Genomic DNA, 16,833 nt, shown 5'->3' with positions numbered 1-16,833 from the left:
GTGAGGAGCTTTGTCACCTTCAAACAATACCTGAGCGACACCCTGTGACTCATGCGAGGGAATGGTGCCACCCAGTGAATATCACACAGATTCTCACGCAATGCCTCAAAAATGCTGGTCGCAAGCTGCCACAGCCCAGTGAGGTACCACCCTAAGCAGGTTGATGGTCATAAGACCACAGATGATGTGTCACCTGCTCACAGACTGCTCTAACAAACACCTCCTTCTCTACCCTCAGTGTCATCAGAGATGCCTCAGAGATGAAACACCTCCTTTTGTGAACACTGGGGACTCCGATACAATACCTGGGAGTTTTCAAGGTCTTCTTATGAAAGGACTCCCAGATTCCATTCGGGTCGCTAGATGTGTCCATGTTTTCAAGTCTTCCACCAGACTGCATGTAAAGACCTGTGAGACAGTCTGATATTGAAGTTTAGCTGCATAAAGTCTGAGATACAGAGCAGATGGCAGTCTGCTGGACCTTCAGCTGAATCCTTCGGGAAAATACAACATTGTCTGTTGGCAGAGTTCACAAAGTGGACGCTTCTATAGACCCTACTGTTCTGCAGGAGTCTCCAGCATCTTCCCACGAGGACATGATCCTTAGCCACCCCAACAGTATTAAAACACCATGTCCAGTGGTGTTGTCTGGACACTCAAAACAGGTGGAACGCACACACAGCAGAATCCACATACAGCACACACAGACGTGCATGCATCATTCAACTCCAACGCCGAGATGTGCTTGTGCGTTTTTGTGTGATAGAGTGTGACACATCAGTGACTGTGATTATCATGAGTTGCACCAAAATGTACTTTGGTCCAGCTCTTAGGCATAGAGACATTTTTTTCTCAAAGAAACAAATACAAAACAAACCGTCAAATTCTTTAAATATGCCCGAAGTTTACAATGAATGATTTTTTTTTTTGTTGCTGTTGTTAAATTCTGTATGACCAAGACTGTTGTTCTGATAATTCTGTGTTGTTTTGTTCTACTTTGTTAGTATGACCATAACAGATGGTCACCCCACTGAATCTAGACTGCTTGAGGTTTCTTCCTATAATCAATAAACACCTCAGAGTCATTTGCGAGGTGGATAAGATTTAAAACTTGCTCATGTGTGGTGTATTGGGGTGACGTTTGTTGTGATTTGGGGTTGTATAAATAAACTGAATTGAAATGAACTGAAATGAGATACACTCTGTGATTTTCTGCTGTTGTACCCCATCTGATTCAAGTTTCAATGTGTTGTGCATCCAAAGATGCTCTTCTGCATACCTTGTTATCTGTGCCTTTGTATTAGATTGATCCAGTCTTACTTTTCCCATCAACAAGGCATATTTGTCCATTTGGTTTGTTTCTTTGCTTTTAGTCCATTCTATGAAGACCTTACTGTAGAGATGGTTGTTCTTGAAAATATCAGTTGATCAGCTTTTCCTAAACTACTTACACCAGCCCGTCTCGCACCAACAAAGTCACTTAAATCTCTTTTCTTCCCCATTATGATAACTGGTCTGAACTTCAACAGAACCCCTTGACCATGTCTATTTGGCTAAGTATTTTGAGTTTCTGCCATGTGATTGGCTGATCTGTATTTGCTATAGGGTTAATGGTAGCTTTCATTTCAGGCCCAAATGTTTTTATCAAGTATATGTAGAATAACTCGGGTTGAGTTATGAAGGGCATCGGGTGTAAAAACTGGTGCCAAATAAATATACGGTTCATTACAAAAAAACAAAACAAAAACCTGGACCTGGTTTCATAAAGCAATCTGATCTTTCACTCTGTTAAACTTACTTAGTCAACTACGGTAGTTGCCAAGCATTATCTGTCTAATCTCTGTTTCACATCGACAGTTAAACTTGTAGATTAGCCGTTTTACTTTAGTTGACCAGTTTCACGGGCATAGCGACCTTGCGAGCGCCATTGCCAAGAAATGCCTCAATGTGTGAGAGTCTTGTTTACTTCTGGGTTGGTTGTTGTCATGAAGTATCCAGCCGTTGTTTCTTTAACTGGCTTTATTAATATTTACGGACACATACGAACTGCAGAACGACGTGCTTAGCTTTTAGCCTAGCATTTCTTCTTCTACACTTCCATCAAGCCTTTTTGTGCACACAACACTGCTCAGTGCAACAGTGACGCTCAGCGGCTAATGTGAGAACTGTCACAAACAGTCATCTGCTACAGCCATGGCCAAAAGTGGAAGAAGCTCTCCTTTTGTAGGAATATGAGCAACGTAGGTGTGCTATTTTGAGTGTTCCATCAAGTGGTGGCACATGATAGCTGTCATTTTTGAGGTAAGACACTGAAGTATTGTCGACTAAAATAAGATTAGCCTCCACTGTACCAGGCTAAAAACGTTAGTCGGGTAATGCAAAACTTTAGCCAACTAAGTGTACAACAACTAATGTCAACAAATTAGTCAACTAAGTTAGTTTATTTGACAAAACAAGATAAGACTGCTTTATGAAACCAGGCCCTGGTGTAATATCAAGAACTACTTTGTAATCTATCAATAACAAAAATAAATAAATAAGTTCATGGTTTCCAGGTTGGACCACCTTCTCCACAAATTTGCAAAAATCCCTTCATGAAATTTTTTAAACCCAACCAACAGATGGAAATGGAAGCATAATCTTAATAAATTATGAAGACTTCAGATTTAATAAATATACAGTTGAGTCCATTTGATTAATGTTTTTTTCAAATTGTCAACCGGTTTTTATATTGAAAAACATGATAAATCTCAAGGAAGTCAAAAAGCTGTTGAAAACAAGCTCTATGAGAGATTCAAAGCAAAACCCCAAATGGGTGCTAAATGAAACTTGGTGGAGAGGCGTGATATGGGCCATGGGAGAAAACAACATTTTTTAAGTGGCTCTGGATAAAAAGATTGATCTACATTTTTCTTTGGTTTTGTTCTGAGGAATTTTTAAACTTTTTTGTTTGTTTGTTTTTTCCATTTGACAAAGAATATTTGTTATAATCAAAGTATTTTATATTTACTTTTGTTCTAATAAGTGCAACATAGATCCATTATAAGGATTGTTCAGTCTTGGTGGAGGTATGCACTATATTGTGTATCCTTCTGACTTTAAAATGTCCTGATTTTAAATGTTCCCTTTATTTGGTTCTGCCCCAAAATTCAACGGGAGCTACTGTGGGACAGTTTCTTCATCAAGACCAGCGTTCAACATTCCGCGGCTATCTTATTATTTTTCAAATACATGTTTTACATTTCTTGGCTCCGCCCCACCTGCAACACTCTCACACAGTGTCAGATAAAGTGTCTGAGCAGTAACACAACTGCGTGAGCATGAGGGTTACATGTCAGCGGGGTGTGTGTCAGGCAGGGGCCTCTGCTGGGGTCGAGTGTGTAAGCGGTGGTAGTGGGAGGCGGGGTGTGTGGGGGAATCAAGGGTATCAGGGTGGGAGGGGGGAGGACAGCGGCACGGCTGTGTTAGTGAGCAGCACAGAAAGGTCAGGCAAAGTAAAGTATTTGTTGTGCTGATGCAGGGAGAGGACAGCTGCTCTGACAGATCAGATGGTGTTGCAGCTCCAGCGTGGATGGGAGTCTGTGTGACTGGGATGGGGTCAACTTTTTTTATAGCCCCCTCCCCTTCTGCTTTTTTCCTAAAAGGGGAGAAGGAGGTGGAGAGCACTTCTGACCCTCGAGCACTCCTACGTAAAACAAATCAAGTACCATGTACCCATCTGTGATCTGGCTGAGGGTCTGTCCACAAAGAAGGGTTCTAGTAAACTTCAAGTGGAGAATATAGTCCTGGTCAGAATGATCGGCACCCTGAATTTATAATATGATCAGAAAATCACACTTCAATTTGTCTGTCTGTCTGTTTGTTTGTTCTTCTATGTCTCCCAGGCCCTTTGGCGAATTGCCACCAAACTTGATATGTGGTTGATGGACAACCCCAGAATTACCTTTCAAGGATTTGTTTCAGGAAAGGTTGAGTTCACATGTGTCAAAGGTCAAAATTAAGAATTTTCACTCTGATTTGCACCAAACTTTGCACACATTTGTAGGTGATTTCTAGAATTGCCCAATCAATGTCAAATTTGCCAAAGGTCAATCACTGGGGCCAAGGTCACACCTCTCTGTTTGTTGTGTGACTCTGCCCAGGTCCTTCTGCCGATTTCTGCCAAGTTTGCAATGTCAGTGAAGGTTAACCCTGAAATAGCATTTAAAGGATGAATTTCGGCAAAGGTCAAGGAATTTGATTTTCAACCCAATTTTGACCCAATGTGGCACAAAAGCCAATCATTTATGTGAAGGACAAATGCCATATTGCCATAGCCCTTAAGATCTTCACGTCCATAGGTATTATTACCTAGTAAATGCAAGCTTAACATTTTTGCATCATCAGAATATTTAATAAAATGTCTGAACTTGTAGATTAACAACATAAAGGACATGTGGGTTATTCCATGTCCATTTTTAAAAATATATCCCAGGTTACTCCTCAGCCCTGTTCTGTCAATTTGATATGTCACTCACATTCCAAAGTTAGGATCAATCAATCAATCAATTTTTTTATATAGCGCCAAATCACAACAAACAGTTGCCCCAAGGCGCTTTATATTGTAAGGCAAGGCCATACAATAATTATGTAAAACCCCAACGGTCAAAACGACCCCCTGTGAGCAAGCACTTGGCTACAGTGGGAAGGAAAAACTCCCTTTTAACAGGAAGAAACCTCCAGCAGAACCAGGCTCAGGGAGAGGCAGTCTTCTGCTGGGACTGGTTGGGGCTGAGGGAGAGAACCAGGAAAAAGACATGCTGTGGAGGGGAGCAGAGATCGATCACTAATGATTAAATGCAGAGTGGTGCATACAGAGCAAAAAGAGAAAGAAACAGTGCATCATGGGAACCCTGTTATGTGTCGGACGCAGCTCGGAGAACCGACCAGCGTTTGAAATAAGCAGAGCACGGTACAAAGGCTAACTGAATTTAATACATAACAGTGATACAAAAATAACAGAAAGTGCGGTCTGGCGTGGTGCGCTCCCAGCAGCGCTAACGGTCCGGAGCCAGAAGCTGTTCGGACCCAAGGACCCCGCCGACACCCCCCAGGTGGCCGCAACAAACCGAGTCTGTGAAAGAAGGAACCATTTATGTGAGTCCACACTCTACACACAGAGAGAACACTTAAAGGTGTACAAACAGCAAACACTTCCTGGCTTGATTACTAATCAGCTTCCCAACCTGCAGGCATGGAACATCCAGTTCACAAAACTCCACTGCAGTGGAAACCGATACATGACTAACATACAGCTCAATATAATAAAGGTGTGAGGGACACCACATTTACTGACTGTATAAATGTTAGTCACAAAATCTAACGTACCTCAGGAAGTGTGCTGACGAGCGTGAGACCTCACCCCCTCCTCTTTCACAGACCGTGCATCAAACCCTGGACATTCTCTGCATCCACTGATGATGAGATGGCTCCCGAGACGACAATCTCACCCGTCTGGTCACAAGGTCGAGTCTCTGGCAAATAAACACTGTATACTCCAGTCTTAAATGCCACCATGTTCCAATCCATATAGATGCACCTCAGCTGTGAGTCCTGACGAGCCGCAGGTGATCAGGGTGAGGTCCTGATAACCTCAGCAACAAAGCCACTCAGTCCCAAATGCAAGCCACCTGGAAGGAAAAACAAAAGACAGAAACAAAAAGGCAGCCAGGCCCCCCAGCCATACAACAAACCCCCCAGCAGTCTACGTCTATAGCAGCATAACTAAGGGATGGTTCAGGGTCACCTGATCCAGCCCTAACTATAAGCTTTAGCAAAAAGGAAAGTTTTAAGCCTAATCTTAAAAGTAGAGAGGGTGTCTGTCTCCCTGATCTGAATTGGGAGCTGGTTCCACAGGAGAGGAGCCTGAAAGCTGAAGGCTCTGCCTCCCATTCTACTCTTACAAACCCTAGGAACTACAAGTAAGCCTGCAGTCTGAGAGCGAAGCGCTCTATTGGGGTGATATGGTACTACGAGGTCCCTAAGATAAGATGGGACCTGATTATTCAAAACCTTATAAGTAAGAAGAAGAATTTTAAATTCTATTCTAGAATTAACAGGAAGCCAATGAAGAGAGGCCAATATGGGTGAGATATGCTCTCTCCTCCTAGTCCCCGTCAGTACTCTAGCTGCAGCATTTTGAATTAACTGAAGGCTTTTTAGGGAACTTTTAGGACAACCTGATAATAATGAATTACAATAGTCCAGCCTAGAGGAAATAAATGCATGAATTAGTTTTTCAGCATCACTCTGAGACAAGACCTTTCTAATTTTAGAGATATTGCGTAAATGCAAAAAAGCAGTCCTACATATTTGTTTAATATGCGCTTTGAATGACATATCCTGATCAAAAATGACTCCAAGATTTCTCACAGTATTACTAGAGGTCAGGGTAATGCCATCCAGAGTAAGGATCTGGTTAGACACCATGTTTCTAAGATTTGTGGGGCCAAGTACAATAACTTCAGTTTTATCTGAGTTTAAAAGCAGGAAATTAGAGGTCATCCATGTCTTTATGTCTGTAAGACAATCCTGCAGTTTAGCTAATTGGTGTGTGTCCTCTGGCTTCATGGATAGATAAAGCTGGGTATCATCTGCGTAACAATGAAAATTTAAGCAATACCGTCTAATAATACTGCCTAAGGGAAGCACGTATAAAGTGAATAAAATTGGTCCTAGCACAGAACCTTGTGGAACTCCATAATTAACTTTAGTCTGTGAAGAAGATTCCCCATTTACATGAACAAATTGTAATCTATTACACAAATATGATTCAAACCACCGCAGCGCAGTGCCTTTAATACCTATGGCATGCTCTAATCTCTGTAATAAAATTTTATGGTCAACAGTATCAAAAGCAGCACTGAGGTCTAACAGAACAAGCACAGAGATGAGTCCACTGTCCGAGGCCATAAGAAGATCATTTGTAACCTTCACTAATGCTGTTTCTGTACTATGATGAATTCTAAAACCTGACTGAAACTCTTCAAATAGACCATTCCTCTGCAGATGATCAGTTAGCTGTTTTACAACTACCCTTTCAAGAATTTTTGAGAGAAAAGGAAGGTTGGAGATTGGCCTATAATTAGCTAAGATAGCTGGGTCAAGTGATGGCTTTTTAAGTAATGGTTTAATTACTGCCACCTTAAAAGCCTGTGGTACATAGCCAACTAACAAAGATAGATTGATCATATTTAAGATCGAAGCATTAAATAATGGTAGGGCTTCCTTGAGCAGCCTGGTAGGAATGGGGTCTAATAAACATGTTGATGGTTTGGATGAAGTAACTAATGAAAATAACTCAGACAGAACAATCGGAGAGAAAGAGTCTAACCAAATACCGGCATCACTGAAAGCAGCCAAAGATAACGATACGTCTTTGGGATGGTTATGAGTAATTTTTTCTATAATAGTTAAAATTTTGTTAGCAAAGAAAGTCATGAAGTCATTACTAGTTAAAGTTAATGGAATACTCAGCTCAATAGAGCTCTGACTCTTTGTCAGCCTGGCTACAGTGCTGAAAAGAAACCTGGGGTTGTTCTTATTTTCTTCAATTAGTGATGAGTAGAAAGATGTCCTAGCTTTACGGAGGGCTTTTTTATAGAGCAACAGACTCTTTTTCCAGGCTAAGTGAAGATCTTCTAAATTAGTGAGACGCCATTTCCTCTCCAACTTACGGGTTATCTGCTTTAAGCTACGAGTTTGCGAGTTATACCACGGAGTCAGACACTTCTGATTTAAAGCTCTCTTTTTCAGAGGAGCTACAGCATCCAAAGTTGTCTTCAATGAGGATGTAAAACTATTGATGAGATACTCTATCTCCCTTACAGAGTTTAGGTAGCTACTCTGCACTGTGTTGGTATATGGCATTAGAGAACACAAAGAAGGAATCATATCCTTAAACCTAGTTACAGCGCTTTCTGAAAGACTTCTAGTGTAATGAAACTTATTCCCTACTGCTGGGTAGTCCATCAGAGTAAATGTAAATGTTATTAAGAAATGATCAGACAGAAGGGAGTTTTCAGGGAATACTGTTAAGTCTTCTATTTCCATACCATAAGTCAGAACAAGATCTAAGATATGATTAAAGTGGTGGGTGGACTCATTTACTTTTTGAGCAAAGCCAATAGAGTCTAATAATAGATTAAATGCAGTGTTGAGGCTGTCATTCTCAGCATCTGTGTGGATGTTAAAATCGCCCACTATAATTATCTTATCTGAGCTAAGCACTAAGTCAGACAAAAGGTCTGAAAATTCACAGAGAAACTCACAGTAATGACCAGGTGGACGATAGATAATAACAAATAAAACTGGTTTTTGGGACTTCCAATTTGGATGGACAAGACTAAGAGACAAGCTTTCAAATGAATTAAAGCTCTGTCTGGGTTTTTGATTAATTAATAAGCTGGAATGGAAGATTGCTGCTAATCCTCCTCCTCGGCCCGTGCTACGAGCATTCTGACAGTTAGTGTGACTCGGGGGTGTTGACTCATTTAAACTAACATATTCATCCTGCTGTAACCAGGTTTCTGTTAGGCAGAATAAATCAATATGTTGATCAATTATTATATCATTTACTAACAGGGACTTAGAAGAGAGAGACCTAATGTTTAATAGACCACATTTAACTGTTTTAGTCTGTGGTGCAGTTGAAGGTGCTATATTATTTTTTCTTTTTGAATTTTTATGCTTAAATAGATTTTTGCTGGTTATTGGTAGTCTGGGAGCAGGCACCATCTCTACGGGGATGGGGTAATGAGGGGATGGCAGGGGGACAGAAGCTACAAAGAGGTGTGTAAGACTACAACTCTGCTTCCTGGTCCCAACCCTGGATAGTCACGGTTTGGAGGATTTAAGAAAATTGGCCAGATTTCTAGAAATGAGAGCTGCTCCATCCAAAGTGGGATGGATGCCGTCTCTCCTAACAAGACCAGGATGAAATGTCAAATATTAGGTCTGTATCTTGAAAAGGTTTGAAGTTACAGCCCTAGGAAATTTCAGTGCATTTTTCACCTTTTGCTAGAATGGTGCTTGTACCAATTTTAGATGTTAATAACTAGCTTGGTGTTAGCTTCCCAGGTATGAAATCTGTAGTCATTAGAAATCTGCTAATTTTCAACGAGCTAATTTTCTGTACCCCAGATGGCAATGTGGGTATTTGAGCATTACATTCATATTTTTACCATGTATTCTTGCATATTTCAATAAGATGTGTGGCAAATATGGTGTTGAGTCTAAGCTTCCTTACAGCCCTATAGGCAAATTTTAATGTATTTTTCCACATTTTGCAAAAACAGTGTTTTGTACCAAATTTAGACATTAATAAGTCACTCGCTATAAGATTCAGATGTGAAAATGTTCATTTAGGGCTACCATTTGCTGTAGAGTGGGAAAATTTGATCTTTGAGCAATCCGAAATAGAAACGATATGTCAAAATTTAGGTTCGCTACCATTTTCAGACCCTAGATAGACCAAAACTGACCATTTATTGTCAAAAAGCTGTGCTTTGTCTTTTAAACTCATAATAACAAACAGAAACTACCCAAATGACCCTAATGAAAAGTTTACATACCCCTGTTCTTAAAACCGTGTATTGTCCCCTTTAACAACAACAACAGCTTGGAGTCTTTTGTGGTAGTTGTGGACGAGGCTCTCTGATGGTAAAGCTGCCACTGAATATGTCTTTGACTTTATTTACATCAGTTAAGAAGAAATACAAACAGTATGGCACTCTATGGTAAATCTGCATGGAGTAGACCAGTGGTGTCCAAACTATTCCAGAAAGGGCCAAGAGGGTGCAGGTTTTCTTTGCAGCGACTGACTCCAGCAGGTGATTTCACTAATGAACTCATCCCACCTGCTCAAAGTGATGTTAATCAGTGAAATTACCTGCTGGAGTCAGTGGCTGCAAAGAAAACCTGCACCCTCTTGACCCTTTCTGGAATAGTTTGGACACCACTGGAGTAGACAGTTCTCAAAAACTGAGTGGCTGTGCAAGAAGGAGAAGAGTGAGGAAAGCCAGCAAGACACACAAACAACCCAAAAGAAGTTATAGGCTTGTGTGGTTGTGACTGGAGAAATTGTGCACAGTGCAAATTCTGCATTTTGCGTCACCACTCTTAGCTTCATAATGGAGGAGAGTGGAGAAGGATATTCTTCAACCAAAACAGATCAATAGGCTTGCATCTCAGTTGTACCTTCTGGCAATTTGTAGCTAAACTTTCAGGTCTTGTTTTTAAGAAAGTCTTCCTCTATACTGGTGATACAAAATGCAAAGCTTTTTGCAGGATTTCTGCAAATTTGCAGAAGCTCCACTGCTCAAACTGGGCGTGTGTATAATATCTAAAAGTTAAGAATTTCAGATTGAGTGTCTGCTCGATCACATTGGGTGTTGTGTCTCACTCTGGCCGGGTCTCTGGCCTGAACAGCTCGGCCTCACTCTGAACAGTCACTGAAAAAAGCTTCTCCTAGCTGGGTGATGTCTGTCACTTTCTCTTCTGCTTTTATCTCTTAATGTTGTGGTTATGACTAGCAGACTGAGTGTTTTGCTTTTCCTGTTGCAAATCTATGATGGCGGTTGTCTGTGTTGTTCACCGGCCCTTCAAACAGCCAGATAGTGACGTAGAAATTTCCACTTCCTCTGTGCGTCATTGCCACATCTAACGTGTCCAAAGCGTTCAATGTGTCCAAAGCGTTTAACGCAACGAAGGTATATCAAAATGATCAACCAACACATTTGATGTGAAAGGCCCCTGAACTGGGCTGCAGCATCAGATTTTGTAAGATATAATGAACAATCGCAATGAAATGTGTCATTTTAACACTATGGTTTCCATGCAAACATACAGATTTACTGTATTTTCTGGAGTATGTGTTGCAACAGATAAGTCCAACCTGTCAAAAAAAAAACCTCTTGAATGGAAAAAAACATATATAAGATACACCTGAGTGTAAGTTGCACTGTAGTATGTCACACCTTTTTCCTGTATTATCAGCTCTTTAATTTAGATTTTTTTTGTGTGTGCTTTGTTGTATACTTTTTATTGTTGATATTTATTAGTTTATTATTGGTGGGGGTTTTTGTGCTTTGATTTCTGGGAAAGCCTTATAGAAATAGCTGTTGTAATTTCTATTATTATAAACAGGCATGTGATTTTTTTGGTGTATAAGTGCATTGTTGGAGTGTACTTTTTATTATTGGCATTTATTCTTTTATTCATTCATTCATTCATTCATTCATCTTCTACCGCTTAGTCCAATTAAGGGTCGCGGGGGGCTGGAGCCCATCCCAGCAGTCATAGAGCGCGAGGCGGGGTACACCCAGGACAGGACGCCAGTCTGTTGCAGGGCCACAAACAGACAAACAAACACAGACACACCCACACACACACCTATGGACAGTTTTAAAGATTCCAATCCACCTAACCTGCATGTCTTTGGATGTGGGAGGAAACCGGAGCACCCGGAGGAAACCCACACAAACACAGGGAGAACATGCAAACTCCACACAGAAAGGCCACGGGAATTGAACCCATGACCTTCTCGCTGTGAGGCAACAGTGCTAACCACTAATCCACCATGCTGCCCTTTATTCTTTTATTATTAGACTTTATTATGTTTAGTTCTCTGAATTCTGAGAAAGTCCTATATAAATAGTCATTGAAATTATTATAATTATAATTAATAATCATAATAATAAAAATAAGGAATGGTTGACAAGCCACACCAGCGTATAAGTCACAGTACCTCCAAAACTAGTCCAAAAAAAGGGCTACTGCTACAGGTGTTACAAATTTGGATTCATTATACAAAATTTGAGGCACTGTTTATAACACTTTCCACAAGGTCTCAAAGAACAAGAAGATATTACTCCATTTTTCCAAGATGAAATCACTCACATGCATGCAAACATATTTAGCTTCATATCATAAACTTGCACAAATGTGACGTGGGACATTGGAGCCTGCAGTCAGCATTTCATCAGAGATTTGTTCATATAGTTTGTGTGATAGTTTATGTGCTAGGTTATATTTTTTATATAACAACTGGTTGGATTCTTGTCATTTGATTGGTGCTTTGTATGTCACATGACATGGATTATTCGTCCCATTTCTGTTGCGTTCCATTTACCGTGTAATTTGGTTCCATTTACCGTGAAAATTTGGTTCCATACGTTTTGTACCATTGCACGCTGCAAACCTCGCCCACATAAACACACACTAGTGGGGTCATCATTTATCTAAACAAGTTTGTTTTGCTGACGGACGACAAAAAACAAATCCACCACATTGTATGCCATCTGGAGGCATGAAGAGCTATTTAGGATGAAGAGGATGAAAATCTGGACAAATTTCGGATGTGATTTTTCGCTGGACTGAGGAAGTACACAGACTTTTTTTTTTCTTTTGGAAGTACACAAAGTCAGTGAACGGCATCACGGACAACATCATCAGGATTATTTTTGAACTGTTTTTCCAAGTTGACTGAGAACAATTTTGGGCTCCTACTTAAAGTTTATGCTGATGTCACAGCACCAGTGATGCACACCAAAATGTAAGTCCCTTTTCTGTTGTTTATAAATTAATAAAATATCAAATGACAAGGATCTATTTTAGCCATTATATAAAACAAATAATTCATATTTTTAATGAATATTTAATTTGATGAAAGCTGGAATGTACCATTCAACTTGGCTTTGAACATTCCATTTTTCATCTCATGAAATATTCGTACCATTGAACTCATAAGCATTCATTGTTTGTATAATTAATCACAAGACAACAGATTAATTTAAAATGTGCTTTAGTAAGTCACTCATTTGTGTCATATTAGCATAGAATAAGCTAGCCCTCTCAGTGGAATAATAAAAATGCATCAAGATCCAACACACAAATAGAAAACGAATCAATTTAGAATTCATGAGAAAAAACATGTCATATCACAATGTTACACTTTTGTCCATGTTTCAGCATGACATCCATATGCTTGCTAATATAGCTCCATATACGGTCACAACTCCACTTCTCTTGCCTCTAGTTCAGCTAAATATCACACTTGTGCATTGTTTTCAAGGACATCAAAGTAATTGTGACTTGCTTTTTGTGACCATTTTTTAATTATCTTTTACTTCCATATGGCATGCGAGTCTAAGAGAAATTGTACTCATTTACATTCACACTGTGTTGTATCAAACTAGAATAAGCTTATTCATCATCTCGGTACACGTGGCACCTGCTAGATCAGGCCAAAGTTCAATACTACTCAAAGCACATGATAAGGGTGGACATCAACATGCAGTGCATCCGGACAGTATTCGCAGTGTTTCACTTTTTCCACTTTTTTGTTATGTTACAGCCTCATTCCAAATGGGATGAAATTAATTTTTCCATCAAAATTCTACTCACAACACCCCATAATGACAACACAAAAAAGGTTGGGGTTTTTTATTTTTGCAAATTTATTAAAAATAAAAAAAAAACTAAGAAATCACGTGTACATAAGTATTCACACCCTTTGCGTAATACGTTGTTTATTAGCGATGTGAATCTTACAACAACTCACGATTCAATTCGATTCCGATTCTTGGGGTGACGATTCGATTCAGAATTGATTTTTGTTTGAAAGAGCTCTGTGAAATAGTTATATTACTTAAAAAAATGTTTATGCTTTAGAAAATGCAGCTTTACAAGGTTAATCAAGTGATTCTAAAGATGTAAATTTACTTATCCGCTTTGCTCGTTCAGAGTTGGCTGGCAGTCTAGTGAAGTGATGGAGTGTGTGCTGGCCAGTAGTCAGCAGAGACTGCTGCTCCACTTCTTTTAGCTCCGGGTGATGCCGTAGCATGTGGTCTTGAGGATTTGAAGTGTTTCCGAAGTACGTGACTTTCATTTTGCAGATTTTGCACACTACAGAAGTCATGTCAAGCTCCTTCTTACGCAGCAAATAATAAAATCCAAAATGCGCCCAAACATTTGCCTTCAGCAAAGACAGTGCAGGCTGAATGAGCTCTTTGCCTGCCATGCTAAGCTGCAGCACATGAATGTTTGAAGCACGCCAAACCCTCTCCTAGCGGGGACGCTGCAGTACGGAGGCCATTGCCTGACAAACAGTACACACAGCGAGTAAGCAAGAAAATGTAAAAAAATGCTTTTTAAAAATCGATTCTTGAACATTTTGGATCGATTCAGAATCTTAATAAATAAGAATCGCGATTCGGACGTGAATTGATTTTTTTCCGGCACCCATATTGTTTATGCACCTTTGGCAGCAATTACAGCTTCAAGTCTTCTCGAATATGAGGCCAAAAGCTTGCTGCATCTATCTTTGGGTAGTTTGCCCATTCCTCTTTGCAGCACCTCTCACGCTCCATCAGGTTGGATGAGGAGAGTCAGTCCACAGCTATTTTCAAATCTATCCAGAGATTTTCAATCTCAGGTCTGGGCTCTGGATGGTCCACTCAAGGACATTCAAATAGTTGTCTTGAAGCCACTCCTTTGATATCTTGGCTGTGTGCTTAGGGTCATTGTCCTGAACCGTCACCCCAGTCTGAGGTCAAGAGCGCTCTGGAGCAGGTTTTCATCCAGGATATCTCTGTACATTGCTGCATTGATCTTTCCCTCAATCCTGACTAGTCTCCCAGTTCATGCCACTGTAAAACATCCCCACAGCATGATGCTGCCACCACTATGCTTCACTGTCGGGATGGTACTTGGTTTCCTCCAAATAAGATGCCTGGCATTCATGCCAGAGTTCAGCTTCATGTCATCAGACCAGAGAATTTTGTTTCTCATAGTCTGTCATAGTCTGCTTCATCACGGTGTTGCTTTGCTCCATGCGGCACCGCCGCGACACGCGGAATTCCTCCGCACGTCTGTCTCAATGTGCCGAAAAAGTGCTGATGTCCACGTCTTTTCACAATTCCTGTGCTAGTCAGACGACGTCCCAGATAAAACACAGCTTCCAGTTTGGAAATGAACGGCATATTCCACTGTTACAGGAGTTTTTGTCATGGAAAGAGGAGCGGAGGCTTCGCGCATCGCGGCGGTGCCACATGGCGCACAGCAACGCCGTGATGAAGCCTCACGGGACATGTTCTGGCATGTCCAGGCACATCCACAATTTCTCAGATAATCACTCGATGGAAAAACCACCGACAGCTGTCTGAACGCCATCTCAAAGCCGTCCTGTGAGACCAAAACAGAGGTGGTTTTGTCTCGCTCCAGTAGCGAATCCATCGTGACGCGCGCCGCTCGGCTTTTCATGACAAAATCTCTTGTTATAAGTGAAATCTGCCGGAAAATGGTTGATGTCCAGCTCTTGTGATAACCAGAGAAATGGCACACGATGGTCACGGATCCAGACAGCCATCCTTTTAAAAATGAAATGGTCGTTCAGCCTGTCGATGACGGCTTCGGAGCGCGGCGCGCCCCACAGCCGCTGGGGGCCGTCTTTAAAGTGACAGTAACACTCCTTATTCTCTACCAAGCCTGTAACATTTTCACCGAAAGCCAGATAAATTTTTCTAATGGTTTCCAGCTGCCAGTCTCTAACAGTTTCTGAAAAAAATTCTGATGGGAAAAAAGCCCAAATCATTCCACCATTTCCTGACAATGAAAATCCGACGAGGAGCTGGACCACTCCTCACTCAAAGCCTGCTCACAGGCGAATGACGCAACCGACAGGTGTGGAAAAACTCACGCATGCGCATGAGGGTTCAAGCTTGTCTGACGCAATCACACGTGATTCAAATCCATATGGTTTTTGAAAAAAATAATAAGGTCGGATACTTTTCTAATAGACCTCATATATCTTATATATTATATTCCAATTCTAAGGTGGAACTATGCTAGTATACTAAGGTATATTTAAATAATAGAAGAGTATAAAAGAGTAGAGTAGAACCACTTAGGTGCCTGGTCTTGAGAACCAGGGATGGTAGGTTGAAAAGCTTTTTTATCCTTTTTTATCCATGTTTACACTCAGGTACTGCCCAAATTTGCTGTTTCCACTATTAAAGCGACGTGTACAGCTATGACAGTCGGCCACGGAACAATGTGAACATGGCATCTTGCTTTAATATTGTTTAAAAATGCTAGTTTAACTTCAACAGCAAGTGTTTGCTGATAAAGCTGGTTTTGCTTATTAACTGAGACTATTTTGCTGTGGCTGTTGCCAGTAGGAAGTGATACATGGCTCCCATCAAATGTCTGCAAAAAAGAAACAAAAAAGAAAAACCTTTACCAGTATTTCCAAAATCATAGCTAACGGAGATCACTGTAGGATCAGGCTGGATGGCTGCAACCTACTGCTAACACTAGCTTATCTGCCAGTGTTAGCAATAGCTCATTCACGTCTTTATTTGATGCAATGTCCAGGAAAGAACATAAAGACAAGCAAGTGGCTCTGTTGCCAACTTTGCTATCTAATCAACTCTAAACTGGCTTTCTGTTATCACCAGGCTTTAGGATTCTGGCATCACATGAAAACAGGCAGGAGGCACAGGACCACAACACTGGATACATTATGCCGCCTCCAACAATGTGAGGATGAAATAGTTTGAGGTTACAAAGACAGAGCCAGGACTTGTGAAAAATGTGCTGGCACTGATGAATTATTTCTGGTCCCTTGCCCACTTGCAGTGATGATGTACAGCATCTAGTCTCTTTAAACAGGTGGCTGGCAATTGTCTGCAGTGGACAGGGCTTTAGATTTGTAGATAACTGTCCCTTTCTCTGAAGCCAAAGTGACTTGTTGATGAAGGACAGCTTTCAGCCTACTGTGAAAGGCACAACCAT

The 16,833-nt window shown here is 40.8% G+C and overlaps 1 protein-coding gene across 2 annotated transcripts in view; it reads left to right on the top strand.

Annotated features, from left to right (window-relative positions):
* The window catches only part of LOC117526435 (uncharacterized protein C4orf54-like), a 64,097-nt gene that overhangs the window by 12,408 nt on the left and 34,856 nt on the right, over window positions 1-16,833 (top strand). Inside the window, exon 2 of one of the 2 annotated variants that reach the window (XM_034188507.1) lies at window positions 239-1,277. The exons of the other annotated variant lie outside the window; for it this stretch is intronic. The gene's annotated coding sequence lies outside the window, so the exon portion shown is untranslated. Of the gene's footprint in view, window positions 1-238; window positions 1,278-16,833 lie in introns of those variants that run through there. 2 annotated transcript variants of the gene reach the window in all.

This window comes from Thalassophryne amazonica, chromosome 15 (genome assembly GCF_902500255.1).
Source record: "Thalassophryne amazonica chromosome 15, fThaAma1.1, whole genome shotgun sequence".
In the NCBI taxonomy this organism is placed as follows: Eukaryota; Metazoa; Chordata; class Actinopteri; order Batrachoidiformes; family Batrachoididae; genus Thalassophryne; species Thalassophryne amazonica.
The sequence above is the reverse complement of the archived record's forward strand: the minus strand, read 5'-3'. Positions and strand labels throughout refer to the sequence as shown.